The 21,658-nt window shown below is 39.5% G+C and overlaps 1 protein-coding gene and 1 long non-coding RNA gene across 5 annotated transcripts in view; one reads left to right on the forward strand and one right to left on the reverse strand.

Moving 5' to 3' along the window:
* The window catches only part of ANO6 (anoctamin 6), a 192,765-nt gene that overhangs the window by 83,128 nt on the left and 87,979 nt on the right, over positions 1-21,658 (reverse strand). The gene's annotated exons all lie outside the window — the stretch shown is intronic.
* LOC123812499 lies at positions 16,529-18,846 on the forward strand. Its single transcript, XR_006784611.1, has 3 exons — positions 16,529-16,633; positions 17,127-17,245; positions 18,722-18,846. It is a non-coding gene; the product is annotated as an uncharacterized LOC123812499 (long non-coding RNA).

Genomic DNA, 21,658 nt, shown 5'->3' on the forward strand with positions numbered 1-21,658 from the left:
GCTTTAATAGTCTCATAAACCATTTAATATCCAACCATTTACCTAAAACTTGTTTCAACCTATTAGTATTTTCAGGTTGCACCCCCTCCTGGGGAAGAACGATTTGTAGGTTTCTACCCACATGAGATGGTTGTCCTAAATTACATTGTTTGGACCTTTAAGAAATAGCTCCCAATTTTATATTCTGGAATTTGTTAGAACCAAAATAATATTGCTGCAAGAAGATCCTCCGTGACTTAATAGTTCCCATTCACCAAATCTATAGCTGTAGTACCTGAAATTTTATGCTTTTGAGTGGACAGCCAATCTCATAGACAGTGACTATAATCTGAGAAAAAACAGAGAAGGGAGTTTTTCAAGCTACAGCTGTTCGGACCGTCGAGCTGAAGAAGATACATAAGCCGCAGCTGAGGGTGCGAGGCGGCAGGCCTCGTGCCCTTCACCAGGGTCCTGTATAATTCTTCTTCTGCAGACGGCCTTACAATTACAGCCCGTCATGGCCGGAAAGCTCTTCATCTTTCCCAGGAGGTTTCCATTTCCAGTTTAAGAACTACCCTGAGTTATTTTTAACTTTTTAGCCGCTCAGGGTTTACAACACAAGGGCCCTGTCATCGACTGTAACTCCCTCGTCAAACTGTTCTGTCACGTGTCCCCCTCAGCCAGCGTCTCCTCAGGCCGCTTCCCTGGGAACTGACGGCTGCAACCTCAGTCAGTGCAAGAGGAAGGAAAACAAATCAGAGCATCCTGTGCCCAGCAAAGCAAAGGACTGGGACAACTCCTATCGGCTGCTTAATGTTTTTTATAGGTAACACTTTCTGTCCTTTAACTAAAGAAGCAGTATACAGGAATGGCTGTTCTTTGTGGTATGAAAAAGATGGTGCAGATAGGTTTCCAAAACAAAATTTAAGAAAACCAAATGACTTGTTTAAAAAAATGGCACAAAAATGTTTTAAACTGACTATAGGTAATAAATAACCTTACAAAAATATTCCTCCCATCAATTATTAGAAATTTTCAAGAAATAAAGTTCTCTGAGGAATGAGTTTTCCAATAAACTATACCAATTTTAAAAAGGTTACTATAGTGACAGCATGAATGGAACTGGAAAGCATTATGCTAAGCGAAATAAGCCAGGCGGTGAAAGACAAATACTGTATTATCTCACCTTTAACAGGAACCCAAACAACAAAACAAACAAGCAAGCAAAATATAACCAAAGACACTGAAGTAGAGAACAGGCTGACAGTGACCAGAGGGGAGAGGGGAGGGAATTTCAGAGGAAAAGGGGAAGGGTTTACAGGAACAGGTATAAAGGACACATGGACAAAAGCTAGGGGGGTGTGGAAATGGGAGGGGGGGTGGGCTGGGATGGGAGTAAAAGGCAGAAAATTGTACTTGAACAACAATTAAAATTAAAAAAATGGTTACTTTAACCTTTCTGTGCTCAAAATTTTCTCAAATATGGTACATAGGATTTTTTTGATTTCTCAAAGAGGATATTGAACATAGTTATTACTACTACCATTGCTACTACTGTTCTTTGTCTCCCTGTTATTATCATTACTATGGAGATTAAAATGAAGGGAACCCCCAAAATAAGAAAAGTCGAAAATGGAAGAAGAGGTAAACACTGTGCTCACCTCCTCCCACAACCACATCAAAATTGCAACTGAGCAACCGAACACCCATCACTGAGAAACACCTAAAGACTACCTGGACAGAAGGGCTACATAGAAGAACCCAGTAGGAGAACCCTGGTAGGAGTAGCAGATATGTGGTATGGACTGGCTCCACACCCACATGTGGTGATTAAAATCAGGAAGGACCTGTTGGCTGTGGAGGTCCCAGCTGAGGAATGAAGGGTCATAGCCTCACATCAGGCTCACCAGTCAGGGGCACCAGTGCTGGGAAGAGGAGTCCCCACAACATCTGTCTGTGAAAACCAGCAGGGATTGCCTCCAAGAGATGAAAGGCTGCTGGAGTCCCAGGCATCCCTCTTGAGAAGAATGAGCATGGATTTGCTAACTCACAGATTCACTTGCTCTAAGCTCATAGGGGCCACAGCTCCTAAAGCACCAGGGAAATGCTGTACACAGAGAGAAGTGAATTGACTAGCTTTAGGGCAAGGGCTGGAGGGCAGGGGCTAGGGTAGTTCCTTCCCAGGAAGGATGCACAGGCAGGCACCAATGTTCCTTCCCCACCCAGTCACCCTGGCACAGGCTGTTGACAAATGGAAGTGGAGCTCTCCATCAATCTAACACATTTGCCCCACCTCGGTGAATCCCTGAAATCTTTCCCAGCCCAACTTGCGCACCTGGCTCAAGCTACTTCCCGCAACTTTTCCACATAAGCAGCCTGCGTTGCCTTGTGATGCAATCTTCCCCCAAACTCTCAAAGATCTGCAAACCCCACATAAGCATGGCTGGCCTCGGCATGCCCTGTACCCTCCTGCTAGGAGACCCCAAGCCTGGCACAAGCAGTGACCAGTCTCAACTTGCATTGTAACTCTCATTAGGTGGCTCCGAGCCTGGTATAAGCTGAGGCCTGTGTTGGCTTCAAACGTTGCTTTGTGGCCTAATGGCCACAAGCACAGCACAAGAGGTAGCTGGCTTCAGCTCCCATTGTGGTGCCCATCTAAGGGTCCCAATCCCTGTCACTAGTGGAAACTAGCTTTGGTTCACAGCACAGCCTCTCGCAAGTCCCTCCAAGCACAACACGAGCAGTAACCAACTGCAGATCATTTTGTAGCTCCCACCAGGTGGCCCAAGGCTGGCCACAAACAGAAGCTGAACTTATCCTACATTTAAGCATCTCCTAGAACGTCACAGAACTAACACACCTGGAGGACAGCTTCAGAACACAAGAGCACCATCCAACCCAATCTATAAATGACACACCTGACTCAGTTAGCACCGGGGCTCTGCTAAAGAGACATCTGCTTTGTGGGATCAGCCCACACACAACAGCTTATCTGCTATAGTCACAGCTAGCCCTCACAGGTAGACAGCCTGAGGTTAATCCCATCTACTGATGTGCCAACCGCAATCAAAGTTCAACTACAATAGGAGGTCATACAGCCCACACAAAGGACACCCCTGGAGCACCCAGCTCAGATGACCAGGGAGACTGTGTCACTGGGCCCCACAGGACACCTACTTCATAAGGCCTCTCTGCTCAGACTGAAAGACATAACGGATCTATCTAATACATAGAAACAAACACAGGGAGGCAGCCAAAATGAGGAGACAAAGAAACATGCCCCAAACAAAAGAACAGAACAAGACCCCAGAAAAATAACTAAACAAAATGGAAACAAGCAATCTAACAGACATAGAGCTCAAACCACTGATTATGACAATGTTGAAAAAACTTATGGGAAGAACAAATGAACTCAGTGAGAACCTAAAAAAGGGAAAGAAACCATAAAAAAATCCAGAAATGAAGAATATAAAAATGAAAATGATGAATATGTTAGAGGGAATCAACATCGGATTAGATGAAGCAAATGAATGAATAACCAATCTGGAAGACAAGGTGGCAGAAAACATCTACATGGAAAAACAAAAAGAAAACAGAATTTTCAAAAAATGAGGATAGTTTAAGAGGCCTTTGGGACATCAAGTGTAGCAACATTTGCATCACTGGATACCAGAAAGAGAAGACAGCAAGGGACTGAAAACCTATTTGAAGAAGCAATGACAGAAAACTTCTTAACCTGGTGAAGGAACACGCCCAGGAAGCACAGAGAATCTCAAAAAAGACAAATCCAAAGAATCACACACTAAGACACATCATAATTAAAACACCAAAAGTTAAAGATAAAGAGAGAATGTTATAAGTAACAAGGAAAAAGCAGTTAGTTACATACAAGTGAGCTTCCATAATACTGTCAGATGATTTCTCACAGGAACTCAGCACGACAGAAATGACTGGAACTAGATATTCAAAGGGATGAAATGCAAAGACCTACAACCAAGGCTACCCAGCAAGGCTAACATTTAGAATTTATGAGAAGTAAAGAGTTTCCCAAACAAGAAAAAGCTAAAGAAAGTCATTACCACTAAGCCAGTATTACAGGAAATGTTAAAAGAACTTCTTTAAACAGAAAGGAAAAAATAAAAAATATAAAAAAGGAAATATAGGAAGGAAAAGATGCTCACTGACAAAGGCAAACAGTAAAGTGGAGGATCAACCAACTATAAATTCAGTACAAAGTTTAAAAGACAAAAGTACAAAAATCGTGTAATTAAAATTATAAACTAAAGCATACACACAGACCAAAAAAAGAAGTAAAAATGACAAAAACATAAACATGGAGGGATTCGTAAAAGTTGCAGTGATTTTAGACTGTGTTCCATCTTACACAACCATCAACTTAATATAAACATATCAACTGATATAAACATAGCTTAGTATATATGAAGCATGCGGTAACTACAAAGCAAAAATACACAAGAAATAAAAAGAAAGGAATCCAAACACAACATTATAGAAAGTCATCAACATAGAAGAGCAGAGAACAAGAGAGTAAGAAAGGAAAAGAGAAGAACTGCAAAAACTATTAGAAAAACAATTAATGGCAAGAATGACATATCTATTAGTAATTACTTTAAATGTAAATGGATGAAATGCTCCAATCAAAAGACAAAGAGTGGCTGAATCATCAATTAAAAAACAAGACCCATACATAAGCTGCCTACAGCAGACTCACTTCAGATCTGAAGACACTCATAGACTGAAAGTATAGGAATAGAAGAAGATATTTCATGCAACTGAAAATGGAAAATGAATTTGGAGTAGCAAAACTTGTATCAAACAAAACAGACTTGAAAAGGGGCTGTAAAAAGAGACAAATACGTGATTTCATAATAAAGGGATTAATCCAAAAAGAGGATATAACTCTAGTATACATTTATATAACCAACACAGAAGCACCTAAATATATAAAGTAAATATTGACAGACATGTAAAGAGAGATCAACAGTAATACAGTCCCAACAGGAGACTTGAACACCCCACTGAAATTAATGGATAAATCTTTAGACAGCAAATCAGCAAGGAAACACCTTAAATGACACATACAACCACATGCTTCAATGGTTACTTTTAAAACATTCCACCCCAAAGCAGCAGGATATACATTCTTTTCAAGTACACATGGAACATGTTCCAGAACATACCACATATTATTAGGACACAAAACAAGTCTCAATAAATTTGAGAAGACTGAAATCAGGCCAAGCATCAACTCCAATCACAATGGTATGAAACAAGAATTCAGTTACAAAAAGAAAATTGAAAAACACACAATGAGTGCATTAATAAGATTAAGAAATAAATAAAAACATGCCTTGAAACAAATAAAAATGAAAACATAATGCCAAAATCTGTGGGACACAGCCAGAGCAGCTAAGAAGGAAAGTCACAGCAATATAGATCTACCTCAAGAAATAAGAAAAATCTCAAATGAACAAGCTAACCTTACACCTAAAGGACCTAGAAAAAGAACAAAGAAAGCCCAAAGTGAGTAGAAGGAAGTAATAAAGATCAGAAAAACACAAAAGAGTCTAAAAAAAATTGATACAAAAGATCAAGGAAACCAAAAGCTGGATCTTTAAAAAGGAAAAATCAATAAACCATTAGCAAGGTTCATTAAGAAAAAAAAGAGACAGAACACCCAAATAAATATAATCATATACAAAAGAGGAGTAACAATGAATCTCACAGAAAGACAAAGGAGTGTAAGAAGAAACAATGAACAACTATATGCTAACATATTGGACAACCTGGAAGAAATGAGTAACTTCCTAGAAACATACAATCTTCCAAGGCTGAATAAGAAAGAAACACAAAATCTGAATGGACAACCACTACAAAATTGAATCAATAATAAAAAATAGAAAACAAAACCCAAAAAACTCTTAACAGACAAAAGCATGGGCTTCACAGGTAAATTTTACTAAATATTTAAAGAAGAATTAACACCTATCCTTTGCAAACTATTCCAAAAAATTCAAGAGGAGTAAAGACTCCCAAGATCATTTTATGAGGCCACCATGACCCTAATTCTAAAGCCAGACAAAGAAAGAACCAAAAAAGAAAATTGTGGGCCAATATCCCTGATGAACATAGATGCAAAAATCCTCAACAAAATGTTAGCAAACTGAATTCAGCAATACATAAAATAAAGATCATGCCTCATGATTAAGTAAGATTTACTCCTGGGATGAAAGGCTGGTTCAATATCTGAAAATCAATTAACATGATACACCATCTGAACAAAATGAAGCATCTGATCATATCAATAGATGCAGAAAAAAACATCTGATAAATTCCAGCATCCATTTAAGATGAAAACTTTCAGCAAAGTGGGAAGAGAGGGAACATACACCAACATAATAAAGGCCACTTATGACAAACCCAACATATGATGTTAAGATCAGAAACAGGAGAAGGATGTCCAGAGTCACCACTCTTATTCAACATGGCACTGAAAGTCCTAGCCACAGCAATCAGATGAGAAAAAGAAACAAAAGGCATCTGATTGGGAAAAAAGAAGTAAAATTGTCAATTTTTGCAGATGATGGGATACTATGTGGAGACAATCCTAAAGATTCTACCATAAAACTATCAGATCTGATCAATTATTTCAATAAAATAACAAGATGAAAAATTAATATTCAGAAATCATTTGTATTTTTATACACCAATTATGAAATATCAGAAAAAGAAATTAAGGAAAGAGTCCAATTTACAATTGCATCAAAAAATATAAAATACCCAGGAATAAATTTATCCAAGAAGGTAAAAGACCTATGCTTAGAAAATTATAAGACAGTGAAGAAAGAAACTGAGGAAGATACAAATAAATGGAAGTATATACCATACTCAAGGAAGAACTAACATTGCGAAAATGTCCATACTGCCCAAAGCAATCTATAGATTTGATGCAATCCCTATCAAAATACTAATGCATTTTCACAGAACTAGAATAATCCTAAAATTTATATGAAGCCATATAAATTTTAAAATATTTTAAAAAATAATTTTAATTTTTTAAAATTAAAAATTTTTTAATTTTAAAATAAGATTTCAAATAGCCAAAGCTATCTTGAGAAAGAACAACAAAGTTGGAGGTATCATGCCACCTGCCACCAAACTACACTCAAGACTGTGGTAATTAAAACAGCCTGGTACTGGCATAAAAACAGACACATGGATCAACAGAACAAACCAGAGAGCCCAGACATAAACTTACACCTATATGGTCAATTAATCTCTGACAGAGGAGGTAAGAATATACAATAGAGTAAAGACAGTCTCTTTAATAAATGGTGTTGAAAAAACTAAATAGTTACATGCAAAAAGAAACTAGGCCACTTTCTTTCACCATATACAAGAATAAATATATTAAAGACCCAAAACCATCAAACTCCTAGAAGAAAACATAGGAAGTAAATTTTTTAACACTGCATGTAGTATTATTTGTCTGTGTCTCCCTGGGCAAGGAAAACAAAAATCAATCAATCAATCAATCTATATCAAACTAAAAATTGTTTGCACAGCAAAGGAAATCACCAACAAACTGAAAAGACAACCTACTAAATATGAGAATATATTGGCCAATGATACACTCCATAAGGGCTTACTATTCAAACCACATAAAGAACTCACACAACTTAACACCAAAAAGACAAACAACACTTTTAAAAATGGGCAGAGGAACTGGATGGACATTTCTTCAAAGAGGACATACAGATGGCCAACAGACACATGCAAAGATGCTCAATGTCACTAATCATCAGGGAAATGGAAATTAAAACCACAAAATATCAACCTCACACCTGTCAGAAAAGCTATGATCAATAAATCAACAAATATATGTTGGCAAGGATGTGGTGAAAGGGGACCTTCATGTACTGTTGGTGGGATTGCAAACCAGTGCAGCCATGATCAAAAACAGTATGAATGGTCCTCAAAAACTAATAATGGAACTACCTTATAACCCAGCCTGGTGCTGATACATTCCATTTCCAGGTATATATTTTTAGAAGTCCAAAACACTAATTCAAAAAAGAGGTATCTGCCCCATGTTCACTGCAGCATTATGTACAATGGTCAAGACGTGGAAGCAACCTCTGTCCATGGACAGACAACTAGCTAAGGAAGACGTGGTGCATATGTGCAACTGCACATTACTCAACCATAAAAAAGAATAAAATCTTGCTATTTGTGACAACATGGATGGACCTATAGAGTATTATGCTAAGTGAAGCAAGTTAGAGAAAGACAAATTCCATATGACTTCACTTATATTTGGGATCTAAAAAACCAAAATAAATTGAACAAACTAAACAGAATCAGAGAACAAACTGTTCGTTGCCAGATGGGCAGGGTGTTGGGAGGTTTGGGGGATTTGGGGAGATGGGCGAAAAGGTGACGGGATTAAGAAGTATAAATCGCCAGTTACCAAAACAGTCACAAGGTTATGAAGCACAGCATTTAAGGGAATGTAGTCAATAATGCTATAATAACAACACGCGGTGTCAGAGAGGCACTAGATTCACTGGGGTGAGCACTCTGTGAGTTACACAAATGTCTAATCACTATGTTGCACACCTGAAACCAATATAATATGGTATGTCAGCTGTGATAGACATTTAAAAAACAAAACATGGGCTTTGGGATCTGGCAGAGCTGGGTTCAAATCATAACTCTGTCACATACAACTGGCCATCTGCATTGGTGTGTATCTTTTATCTCTTTATAATCAAATTTATTCTTCTGTAAAAGGGGGGAAATCATGGAAAGAAATGCAGGGTTACAGTGAAGAGTGAGATGATGCATGCAACGCAATAATACAAATCCTGAAATGTAGTAAAAGCCCAAATGTGAGCTGCTGGTGTTTGCTATTTTAACATGTAACAGTTCTTTATTGACTTCTAGCTTGGCTGGGTATATTCACATACTTTATAACCTCTAGGAACTTCCACCTGCATCTTGTGTTTTCCTCTCTGTCATAATCAAAGTATGAGGGTCACTTCTTTTGCTACCACTTTACCTGTTTTTGGTATTCCACTACCTTTTCATTTGCTGCTTTGAACTAGATTGTCACGTTAGTTAAATTTGTTGAATTTTTTGAAAATTAAGCCTTAGTGCTTTGGTTTTGGACACCAGAGGATTTTTGCTTTTTTTTAAAGTTCTGAGTAAAATGTGACTGAAGTAGAGGGCCCCATCCCGCAAATGAATAAAATATGTTAAAGGTTATTAGCATTATATTATATTTTCTTATCCCCTCGGTCTGTTTCAAAAGAGGTCTTCTGGCATCTGGCATTAAACAGAATGGAAACAAGTAAGATGAATGAATTATAAATAGAGATAGAGAATCAGAGCCAGAGTAAGGAGGAGGAGGAAAATGTACTAACCATCAGGACAATTGTAATTGTTGTGATTTTAACATGACATTTGGCACAAAGCCTTCTGGAGGCAGGGCAGAAAGGAAATGTGTTCCATGATTCAGTCCTTGTTATCAGAAAAAGAAAAAAGAAAAAAAGAAAGCATTCTGATTTGGAAGGGAAGGAAAAAGTCTCATGTTAGACCTTATATGGAAACACCCAGTTTTCATCTACTTCCCTAACAATGTCTTTGGCCTGGACTTAGGGTCATAAAATGTAATAAACTATTGACCTCTGACTTTTTTGTCTTTAGTTCTCATATTATTTCTACCCTTGAAGCAAGTGGTCGACGTTTTGCTCTGTCCCACCTACTGCCATCACTGCAGTCTGCACACTTAACTCTCACTGTCCAGGTCACAATTACTACCCCAATTGGCCTCCTTGCCTCCAGTCGTCCTGTCTGCCAATACGCCTTATGCACTGTCATGGCATGGGTGTTCCCACACCACCACCTCAGCCAAGTCACAGGATTCAAACCCCTTCAGCTATTCCCAGTGACTTATGGAGAAAGTGCCAACTTTTCAAATGGGTATTCAATATCCCTCATAATCTGATTATAGCCCGAGTCCAACCATCCTTTCCAATCAGTATTTGGCCATGTCATGCTGCTTCCTGCCCCCTGTTCTTTGTTCACATGATTTGCCCTCCTGAAATCCCTTTTCCTTCTCCTTCCCACGTATCCAAACCTTAATTGCTCAAGGACCAGCTCAGTTCTCCTTCCATGAAGCCTTCTTAACAACTTTGGTTCGTGTTTCTTCCTCCCTCACCATACCACTGTTTGCATCAAGTCCACCACTGTGGACTTCTGGAGATTCCTGAGACCCTTTCTGGGGGCACATGCGGTCACAAGCATTTTCATAATAATACTAAGATGTAATCTGTCTTTCTCATTGTGTTAACAGCTGCACTCATAGTGTAAAAGCAACTGTGCCAGCGCCTTAGCACAATTCAGCAGTGGTACCAAACTCTGTTCTGTGAGTCATTACTATACAGTCAAAAAAGAAAGAAAGTCACTGCATGTAAGGATGCTCTAGACGAAGCTGTAGCAGTTGCTAGCTCTATCCTGAGTACATGGTTGCGTGCAGAAATGGAAGTACCCATGAAGCACTTCAGTCGCACAGTGAGTATGATGGTTGTCTTGAGGAAAAATGTACAATTTTTGAGTTGCCAATTTTTTTTCACAGACGCTACTTTTACTTGACAGATGACTGAAACAAAATTCAGTTGTACAGTCTTGGGTATTTGGCAGATATTTTCCTGGAAGTGAAATTATCATTCAAGGAAAACAACTGACAATATTTATTGCTAATGATAAAATCTGAGGTTTCAAGCAAGTATTAGAATTTAGGACAATTTGTAGTCAACCACTGTGAACTTGACAGTTTCTCAATATTCAATGGCTTTCTGGTGAGGTTGGATGTATGTTAACAAATGTATTTTTTTTCACATTGTATAATAAAGTAGGTCAATATTTAATAACAGCTACCTAACTTGGTGAGCCTACATTTTCCAACTGCTCCATGCATGGTGATAAAAGTCATGCTTGGGCTTCAAAACAGAACATAGATTTGTAATAAACACAAAGGCCATTTATATGGTTTTACAATCTACATTGCAATCAACCTTTAAGAAACTACCACTTACTGAGTTTTAATGTGGTATCAAAGAAGAATATCCACATTACCTAAAAAAGCTTGAAAATACTCCTCTCTTTTCTGTCTACCTGTGTAAGGCTGGATCTATGAGGTTGGCCAGAAAGTTCATTTAGTTTTTCCATACCATGGCTCTAGTAGTGCTTAGTTGTCTTTAACTTCATTTGAAACAATTTTGTTAGATTATATTGTTGACAGCTGTCATATCAGCAAGCATTTAAAAAAATCTTATTGAAACTGGTGCATTTTTCTGCACCATTTTAATATTGAAGATAGAAGAAGATATGCAACATTTTCATTGTATTTTGCTTTATTATTTCAAGAAAGGTAAAAATGCAACTGAAACACACAGAAAGATTTGTGCAGTGTATGGAGGAGGTGCTGTGACTGATTGAACATGTCAAAAGTGGTTTGTGAAGTTTCTTGGTGCTACTGACATTTTGGCCAAATAATTCTTTGCTGTGGGGCTGTCTTATGCATTGGAAGATGTTTAGCAGCACCTCTGGCCTCTGCCCACTAGAAGCCAATAGCAGGAGAAAGCCAACATACTCAGAATATGCAAATCAATAAAATTATTGGGGAAAATGAAAAATGTGTCTTTTATTTTATGGAAAAAACTGAACAGAATTTTTGGCCAATTCACATTACATACTTCAACCAAGACAACATATTCCAACTCTTAACTGCAGACACAGATATAAGAATCCAACTCTTCAAAGGAAACCAACAACAAAATGAAAATACAATGTACTGAATGGAAGAAAATATTTACAAATGATGTATCTGATAAGGGGTTAATATTCAAAATACAAAAACAACCTCATACAACCCAACAACAACAAAAAACAATTCAGATTAGAAAATAGATAGAGGACCTCAACAGACATGTCCCCTGAGAAGACATGTTGATGGCCAACAGACACATGAAAAGATGCTCAACATCACTAACCACTGGAAAATGCCCTTCACAACCACAATGAGATATCACCTCATACCTGTCAGGATGGCTGTTCTCAAAAAGTCAGCAAAGCCAGTGCTCGTGGGTATGTAGAGAAAAGAGAAACCCTGTGTACCGTCGGTGGGATTGCAAAGTGGTGAAACCACTGTGGAAAACAGTATGGAGGCTCCTCAAAAATCTAAAAACAGAATTACCACATGAATCAGCAACTCTACTTCTGGTTATTTATCCAAAGAGAATAAAAACACTAATTTAAAAAGATATATGCACCCCGAAGTTCATTCTGGCATTATTTTTAATAGTCAGGACATGGAAACAACCTAAGTAGTTACTGACTAACACGTGAGTAAAGAAGATACAGTGGAACACCATTCAGCCATAAGGCAATGGCATCTTGCGATTTGTGACAACATGGATGGACTCTGAGGTATTGTGCTAAATGAAATAAGTCAGGTGGAAAAACAAAAACTGTATGATTTCACTCGTATATGAAATACAAAACAAAAAAGACACAGATACGCACATGTGGGATACAAAACAAACTCACAGACACAGACCACGGTGCGGTGGTGACCAGAAGAAAGGAATGAGGGGGAAGTAAAGGGCAAAGGGGGTTAAATACACGGTGACGGAAGAAGATAGGGCTTCAGGTGGGGAGCACACGATGCAACATACAGCTGATGTATCATAGAGATGTACACTTGAAACCTATACAACTTTATTAACCCATGTTACCCAAATAAATTTAGTAAATGAATAAATAAATAAATAAATAAACAAAGCTCATAGACACAGACAACAGATGGGTAGTTGTCAGAGGAAAGGAGTAGGGGGATGTAAAATGGGTAAAGGGGGTTGAATGTATGGTGATGGGTGGACTCTGGACTGCTGGGGGTGATCACACTATAGTGTACACAGAAAGTGAATTATAAAGCTTTGCACCTAAAACTTATATAATGTTATTAAACAATGTTATCTCAATAAAAAAACAACAAAAAAAGAATCCAGCTGTCTTCTCTTAAAGAGACCTGTAAAATATACAAAATAATGCCTTCTTTCTTACTAAATTTTGTTTTAGAAAATAATTATTTTTCACAAAATACTGTAATTATGTTAATGTGTACTGAGTTTATTATTGGTTATGTTTAAATGAATTAATAAATATTTAAACATTTCAGCTGTAAGTTCTAATGCAGTAAATCTTGACAGCTACACTCATAAAAAAATTCTCTGGTGTCAATACTTTGAGAGCATAAACTGTAGGACCATTGTTCTATACCATTCATTTGGGTCTTAATTTTGTGTTATACAAATTATAGTAGCAAGATACAATACATATAGAGTATCATGTCAGCTCTTTCTATGCACATATACTATCATTTTAATTGGATTATAACAGCAAAAGAAAAAAAAACCCCTACCTTTCGTTTTTAGGAAAGTAAGCCAAGAGAGAAACTTACTGGATGATTTTGAGATAACACATTCAAGTCAAGGTGTTTACTGGAAACATCTTCGAGCTTGATAAAGGTTCAGTATCATTAGTTTCCAAATGCTCCAGATGGCTTGGAGAACTTAGGACCACATGTCATCCCCATGCAGTTGTCAGTCTCTGTATCCCATTTAACGTCTCTAATGACTGCACTGTGTCCCATCCAAGGAAAGTGTTTCCCAGCTGCCTCTGCACATGCAGTTCCCACTTCCTAGAATCTCCTCTTCCTTTCCCTGGCTAACTCCTCTTTATGGAGCGCTCTCCTCACCTCCCTGGGGGCCTTAGGTCTCCTCCTTAGAGACTCTCAGATCACCACATACTCCTCTTAAATGTCAGGTCTCACAATTTTCACTGTCTAGCTATCTGTGTAATTATTTGATTAATGTCTGTCTTTCTCAATAGAACCTATCCCCCAAGGAATATTTAGTTGTATTTCCCAACTGTCCCAGCTCAACAGGGTCATAGAAATATTAAATGGATAATTATTAAATAAATCAACTGAAATTAATTAACCCTTTGTCCTGTGACACTATGGTATAACAGATAAAGCCACAGGGGGAAATTCCATTACACATCACAAAAAAATAAAATAAAATAGTTTGGTTTCTCTTTTTAAAAGAAATTATTTAGAGGCTAGTGGGATAACAAAAGCGACCATGGGGAGACTGTGAGGGCCCGGACAAGGACGGTGGCAACCTGCCAGGGGTAGGGGAGGGCAGCAAGGGGCAGGCTGAGGCTGTAACTCCCACTCAGCATCAGCAGTTCAGAAACAAGGTGTCCGGAAAAATCTCGGGGACTGGCTTGAGCAGCTGAGAGGATGATGATTATATCATTACCTGAACTCAGAAAAGTGAAAGAGAAATACGAGTAGGAGGGGAAGACTAAGGGTTTGTGAGATCTCCAAGTGGAGATACCGAGGGTGTGGGGTGGAAAGGAAAGATCTAAGACTGTAAGAATGAACCTGGGAGTTGTGAACACAGAACTCATAACTGAAACTACAGAAGTGAGTGTGAGAAGAGCAAGTCAGAAGAGACAGCTGGGATGGGCTCTGAGCGCATCTGACGGACAGGAAGGGCTTGGGTGGGAGAGGAGGGCAAGCAAGATGATACAGAAGTGGCTGGAAAGACAGAGAAGTGGACAACCACAGGATTATTTTTTATTCTTTTCTTCCTCACTTCTCATCTCTCTTCCTTTCTACACTCCCTGCTTCTGCCCCACCCTACACGGGGGTGGGGGTGGGGGGGGACTGTATGAGCAGTCTAACTGGACTGCTTGCTTGGTTTTCCCTTCCATTGAATCCTGTATACTCCTGCCAGACTGATCTCTCTATATCTGCACTCTCCACATGTCTGTTTAACGTACCTGAATTAAGCAAAATTAAAAATTCAGTTCCTCTGTCTTATTAGCTGTACTTCAAGGGTCTCTGCAGTCACATGTGGCTAAGTGACAATCGTGGTGGACAGCCCGGAGTCAGAACATTTCCAGCATCGGAGAAAGTTCTGTTGGACAGTGCTGCCATAGCACGGCTTTATCGTTTCCGCTCAAAAGTCCAAACCCAGAGTTCAAGGCTTCTACATCGGGCCCTAGCTGTCTTTCCAACTGTGTCTCTTCCCACTCCCCTACATCAAGTCTGCAAATTGGGCACACTAATGGAATGCTATCGGGAGACCAGGTACGTGTCACCTTGGCTTGGCACTCCCATTTATGCAACAAAACACTAATTTAGGTGTTGCTGTGAACATTTTTTTGTAGATGAGGTTAATATCTACCATCAGGAGATTGTTCTCAATGATATGGGTGGGACTCAGCCAGTCAGTTGAATGACCTTAAGAGAAAAACTGAAGCTTCTCTGAGAAAAATTCCACCTATAGACTTCAGTGCCAGCCCCTGCCTGAGAGTTTCTAGTCTTCCCTTCCTCCTGGAGCACCCTATGGATTAGACCCCACAGCCACAGGAGCCAGTTCTTTGAGATAAATTCTTTAACAAAACTCTTTCTCTCTGTGCCATGTGTGGATAATAGGTATAAATATACACATACCCACACACATGAGTATACACATACATATCTACATACATGTACACACAAGTGTGTATATGAATATATATCGCACTGCTTCTGTTTTCTGGTAAAACCTTGATTGGTACAGATTTTGGTACAGACTTATGCACTTACCGAAATGTACCCTTCAAAGCTGAAATATATACCTGTCTTTCAAAAATACACACCTGTGTTTTTGAAAATAGTGTTTCTTAAACCTGGCTGCACTATCCAGTCACCTTTGTAAACTTTCTACAAACATATACGGGTTCTAACAAAGAACAAGACTGGCTCATGAAGGTGGAGGGTGGGCCTTTGCTTTTTCAGAGAGCTGGCCAGGTAATTCTGACGCACAGCGGGGGCTGAGAACTGCAGCCCTAACTGGACTCCTCTGGCCCTTGTAAGCACCGCTGGCACTAACCCAACGCTGCGCGCTGCCTGGCAGCGTTCATGTAACCAGCCACCAACCCGCATCAGTTGCTTGACTACTGTCTGTCAGATAATAAGACAATGTGGTTGAATAAATGAAAAATTTACTGCAAATTTTAATGAAGCTGATAATGAATGGTTCATGCAAAATAATGCATAACTTAAATAGCTCTCATTTCTACTTCAATTGAAAATTATATTAGCAAGTGTTAGTAAGTGCTTGACATATTTATTTATTGATAGACTTTACTGTTGGTATTGTCTAATATCACTGGATATGATTAATTCTCAACCCACTGATGATTTGGTAGGCACCCACGGGCACGTAACCACTTTTTCAGGAGCGTAAGTCCCAAATGCTCCTGTGTGCACATAAGAACCAATCCCTGAAGCCAACACAATTCGATTTCATGTGAAAGGAAGTGAGCAGGGGGCTGGGCCGGGCAAGGCAGGGCTGTGGCAGTTTCAAGGCTGGCTCGCCCTGTCCTGCACGGTGCACTGCCAACTATAAATGTTAGATAAGACTTCTCACTGTATTATTATTTTATGAACATGCTTTTAAGATAGATAAAATGCTTTTCAATGATGGTGCAGTCATGGAGTAACACCCCGGTGAGTAAATCTATGGCTGATTTTTCTGCTTTTTATACAGGAGGAGACTGAGGTTCAGAAAGGAAAAGCAACTTGCCCACAGGGGACAGAGAGCGGAGTTGTGCAGGGACAGCGGGCTTGCAATTCCCTGCAACTCCAGCTCCCACTCAGGGATTACTCCCCCGGGGCAGACGCCTGGGGGAGTAACTATTTTAGAAAAACTTCCCTTACTGAAAAGAAAACATATTTTTTGAAAAGTAAAAACACTTCGGAAAGTCTCAGAAGTATCTCATCTCATTCACCTCTCTCTTCAGCCTTCTTACTTCCTATTTCACAAGACAGTGTATTTACTTTTCTGTTTTTGTTTTTAGTGGAAATGGAAGTGATTTATTTTCTTATTTATGGTTTTAAAACTTTCTAACATTTCTGAAACATATATGAATTGCCTTTATAATAAAATACAAATACTTTAAAATGTGACTTTGACTACCAAAAATAAACACACATTCTCTAGATGGCTTCTTTGCTGTGTTGATCAACCTCCTGGCAGATTCTGCCCAGCCGCTGGTGTGCCCACTGCTCGTTTGAAAATGCTGTGGAAGTAGAACAACTGTCACCCGATGTTTGTGACCGGTGTGTATTGGGCAAGTTATTTAAATTCCCTGGGCCTTTATTGTTGATAGGTCTTAGCCCGAAAAGAAAAAAAGAGTGGTAAAAGAAATGGACTGAAGATCATTGGAACTGGGAATCACCAGTTTATTATAAAAGGATATGACTCAGGAAAAGCCAAATGGAAGCGAGGCACAGGGCAAGGCATGAAGAAAAGGCACATGGTTTCTCCATGCTCACCCTGGAGCTCCACTTCGGCCTACTTCCTGTTCAAACACACTGAGGATCACTAAAGTACATGAATGGTGGCGATACCGTTAACTTCACTGAATGGCCTGTCCAAATTTTCACGATGTGCTTTCATTTAAAGGAATTTGGACTTAGCAGCCAAATTTTTACTCCAGCTACAAGTATGTTCCTGACTGTATATAGTCTAAAGCATATTAACATCGTATAAAGGTCCATATGATTGGACAGCCTGTTACAATTAATGAAAATGCCCTTTGGTAGTTATTACAATCTGTCAGGTCACATTTATCTACATTTCAAAAAGTGACTTGGGAGAAGAAACTTTAAAGGCACTTTTTCCTTTTTGAAGAAGCTATTAGGGTTTTCTGGGTAAAAGCATATTTATACTTATTTATTTTTTTTGGCCAGAAACTCACTTAAGGAATACATTTGAGACTTAGAGTAAAAATGTACTTTTTATTATTATTTGTTGAAATAAGAAAAACTACAGTTAACTATTTGAAGTTCAGAAATAAAAGGATTTTAAATTATCTTTCCAAAATCCTTAATACTTCCAAATTAAGAGTTCAGAATACGGGATGGATAGCTGTAGCTGAAATCCCACTGGTTTCCCTCTCCGATTTTCCAGGAATCCATCCTGTGAATTCATGTTGTATATACATCTCCTCCAAGTTCTGTATTCTCTTTAAATTTTAATTTAATGTGGGTTTTTTTTAAGGTCATGGCACGGTCAGGTTATTTACCAGCAGACTCTCAAATTTAACTCAATTCTTTTGCCTCTGTGGGCTTTTTTGGCCATTATTGTGATATGCTTCTAGATGACTTATAATCAAATGAGCTCTATGGTAAATGTGGTATCACATCTTTGTTCAGAATGCCCCCAGAATGCCCAGGGCTCCCTGCTTTCCTCACGCATGTTTCTGTCAAATTAATTTTGACATTCACCAGATAATAGAGAGCTTGCTGAATTCCAAATGGGCTGCTTTGTGGGGCAGGAATTCACAAAGCACTTTACAGTCAAGGGTTTCTTAAAACTGGGGAATAAAACCAGGTCGAATGAATCCTGCTGCATGGGGGAAAGGGTTTTAATCAATTACATAATTTGGCGGCAGCTGCTAATAGGTTGATGAAGGTAAAAATAAAAAAGAAAGCAACTCAAACATTAGTGAGCCACACATATCTTACTGGAGTAGTACAGTCCCAGAAACATCCTCTCTCTCCCTCATTCCCCACCTTCCATCGACTACCAAGTCCGGCTGCACGGACAACAGGCACACCCTTCTGCTCCATCACTGCCGACACGTCCTGGTCAAGCACTCACCATCTCCTGCCTACACTGTCGCCCTGTCTGTCTGTGTTGGAACTACTCCAAGGAACTGAGGTATTTCATTCATGGGAATATTTTGCTGAAATAAAATCTGCCTGCCTACATGTACTTCCCATTCATGGGTCTTAATACTGTATTTTGTGTTACCACCAATTACTGTTGTCAAATATTTACACTTGTCATCACGTTTTTGCCACCACCATGTTGACCCTTCTTGGTTCAACGGGATTCCTTTTAAAACGGAGCACCCACAATAGGAGGTAGATTTACCAATACTGAATGGGAGAAGCCTGGGATTTTCTTTGTTCTGGGTACATAGGCATGGATAAAACCTAGAGGTATTACTACATGCTCAATTCATACTTTGTTTAATTAGCCAAATACCGAACCTTTTCATGTGGTCAGTCATTAGGCTCGGCCCTTAGGATATTTCCTTAGGCAGCTGATATTTATGAATTAGGAGCAAGAGCTTACTTTAATTCATATTGATTTTCATCTCCCCTAGACATTGGTTTCCATCCACTAATCCAGTCTTGGTAAGATCAATTGTCTAGATAAGCACACACTCAGCAGCCCTGCATTTCTTTATTCTGTATTTAAATGCATTTTTTCCCACACACCTTGCTAAAATTGAAACACACAAAAATGTCTGTGGTTTTCTCCTTCTCCCCCATCTAATAACCTCCCATACCCATTTTAAAAGGCAGGGGTGATGTGCTCCCTTTGACATGACTTATTCTCACTGAACTCATGTTGGCTCCTGATGACCCCTTCTTCTTCCAACCTTCACAAACCATGTGTTCAAAAGCCTTACTCTCCAATACTCCTGGAGACCAATGCTCCAGCTTCAATGTCCCCACTGATCAGAGTGTAATCTATGCCCAGCTTTCACCCTAACCCCACCCCTTTGGGAAAATTGTCACGTTTGTCCACTCACTATTGTGGAACTTGCCCTAGTCTCCATATCACCCCCAGAGTACTCATTGTGATTCTGTGAGCAAATCTACAAGTTCTTTTAACACCCTGGTCGATACATAATTTTTCTAGTCAGGGTACTCAGACTCACTTGGGATGATTATATTCCTTTCTAAAATGGTCTTGTGCAGCATGGGCTTCTGCAGCCCCTCCTGGAAAGGGCTTGGACCATTTCAATCTAAAGTTCACCTTCAGCAGCAGAAGAGACAAGAGTACTTCAGAAGCTGATGAGCTCTTCCGTCTGTCATCTTGAAACACTAATTGTCTTCCGTAAATTTTCGACCATCATGGCCTCTTCAGGGCCTAACACAACTCAAAATCAATTTCCCTCTGATCATGTTAAGCATTTAAAATTTTTTTTTAAATTTTTATTTATTGACTTGAGAGAGAGGGAGGAAGGGGTGGGGGAGAAACATGGATTTGTTGTCCAACTTGTTTATGTATTCTTTGGCTGATTCCTGTAATGTGCCCTGACTGGGGATCAAACCTGCAACCTAGGTATATTGGGACACCCTAACCAACTGAGGTACCTGGCTAGGGCACGTTAAGCACTTTTTTTTTTTTTTTTTTAACAAGCCTCAACTCACTCAGTCACTTTGGACTTGAGGTTTACTCACACTTTTTAGTCACAACAGAAAAAATAAGATTGGGGTGTTACACAAAATTATTGGCATGGAATGATAATGTGCTAGCTAGCTCTCTGAGTTAAATTGGCTTTAGCAGGCCTGTCCTGGCTGGGCCCAAAAGCCTAATCACCATTTACGACTGTTTCTCTGGGAAAATCCATTCTGCATTCCAAAGAAGTGACTCAGAAAGAAATTTCTGACCCAGATCTGTGCATGTTGGACTGTTTACTTTTGCTCCTCCCTCCGACCCTAACAAATGTAGCTCCTCAATCAGCCACAGAAAGCAAATAAGTAGGTTCCCTTTCCTCCATTCAGGCAAAGTACACATTCCAGTATCTTTTGCTCTTGAATGCACAAAAAGCTCTCAATGTTGGAATGCCAGGTGAATATCTCTCACAGCAAATGGGCCAATTTAGCTGTCCTTACTAGCTAGTTTATCTTTGATCTCATTTTTCCTTTGGAGAGTCGTTTTTGTGAAAATAATGTTCTTTTGTCTGGCTTCCTTCTGCAGTTTCTTTTCTTTTCTTTTTTAGTTTGGTGAAATTGTGCCAAAAGCTATGAGGCAAACCACCCTATTTCTCTGTTCAGAGCAGGCCCGAGAGTGTAAGTCCACGTAAGGAAGTGCCCGAATGGAAGAGTCGGGCCTTACGCCCAGCCCTCCAGATCCTGAAGAGCCTGGGAGCTTGAGGCAGGCCTGGGACTTACGTTGGGTTTCTGGGATTGGCCAGAAGACCTTGGACGAACCATAAAATAAACCATAATTTCTCTCGATAGCCTCAGCACTGGTTTACTTGCCTTAGGGCTACTTAGACTGCTAGATTTCTAGGGGGAAAAACGATTAAATTCAATCCACTTTGAAAGAAAACCAACTGAGCACCTTGAAACAAAACCTGCAAACAAAAACCTGCAGCTCAGTGGGCAGCTGGTTTGGATGTTCCTCTCACACCTTTCACACAGCACAGCGAGGAGTTAGGACTGACATTCTCTGTGTTCCATGCATCACATTCAGACTGTTACTCCCAATGTTCTTGGGGGGAAAAACTTTTAGGTCTCTGTGCAAGTAGAATACACTCCGAGTTTTCCAGAGTCTACCATCTCCTGCTACTCCCGGCTCACTGAAACGGGCCCCTGGCTGCCATTTCCTTTCCATTCTGAGTCGTCCATCGTACCACAAGGACATCGTGTCCAGTCATGACAGACGTACAGTGGCATCTAGGCAACTGACTTCTCACCACCAATGATCTCCTCCCTTTTGTGCAC

Source organism: Phyllostomus hastatus, unplaced genomic scaffold (assembly GCF_019186645.2).
Source record: "Phyllostomus hastatus isolate PE091 unplaced genomic scaffold, TTU_PhHast_1.1 phas_scaffold_93, whole genome shotgun sequence".
In the NCBI taxonomy this organism is placed as follows: domain Eukaryota; kingdom Metazoa; phylum Chordata; class Mammalia; order Chiroptera; family Phyllostomidae; genus Phyllostomus; species Phyllostomus hastatus.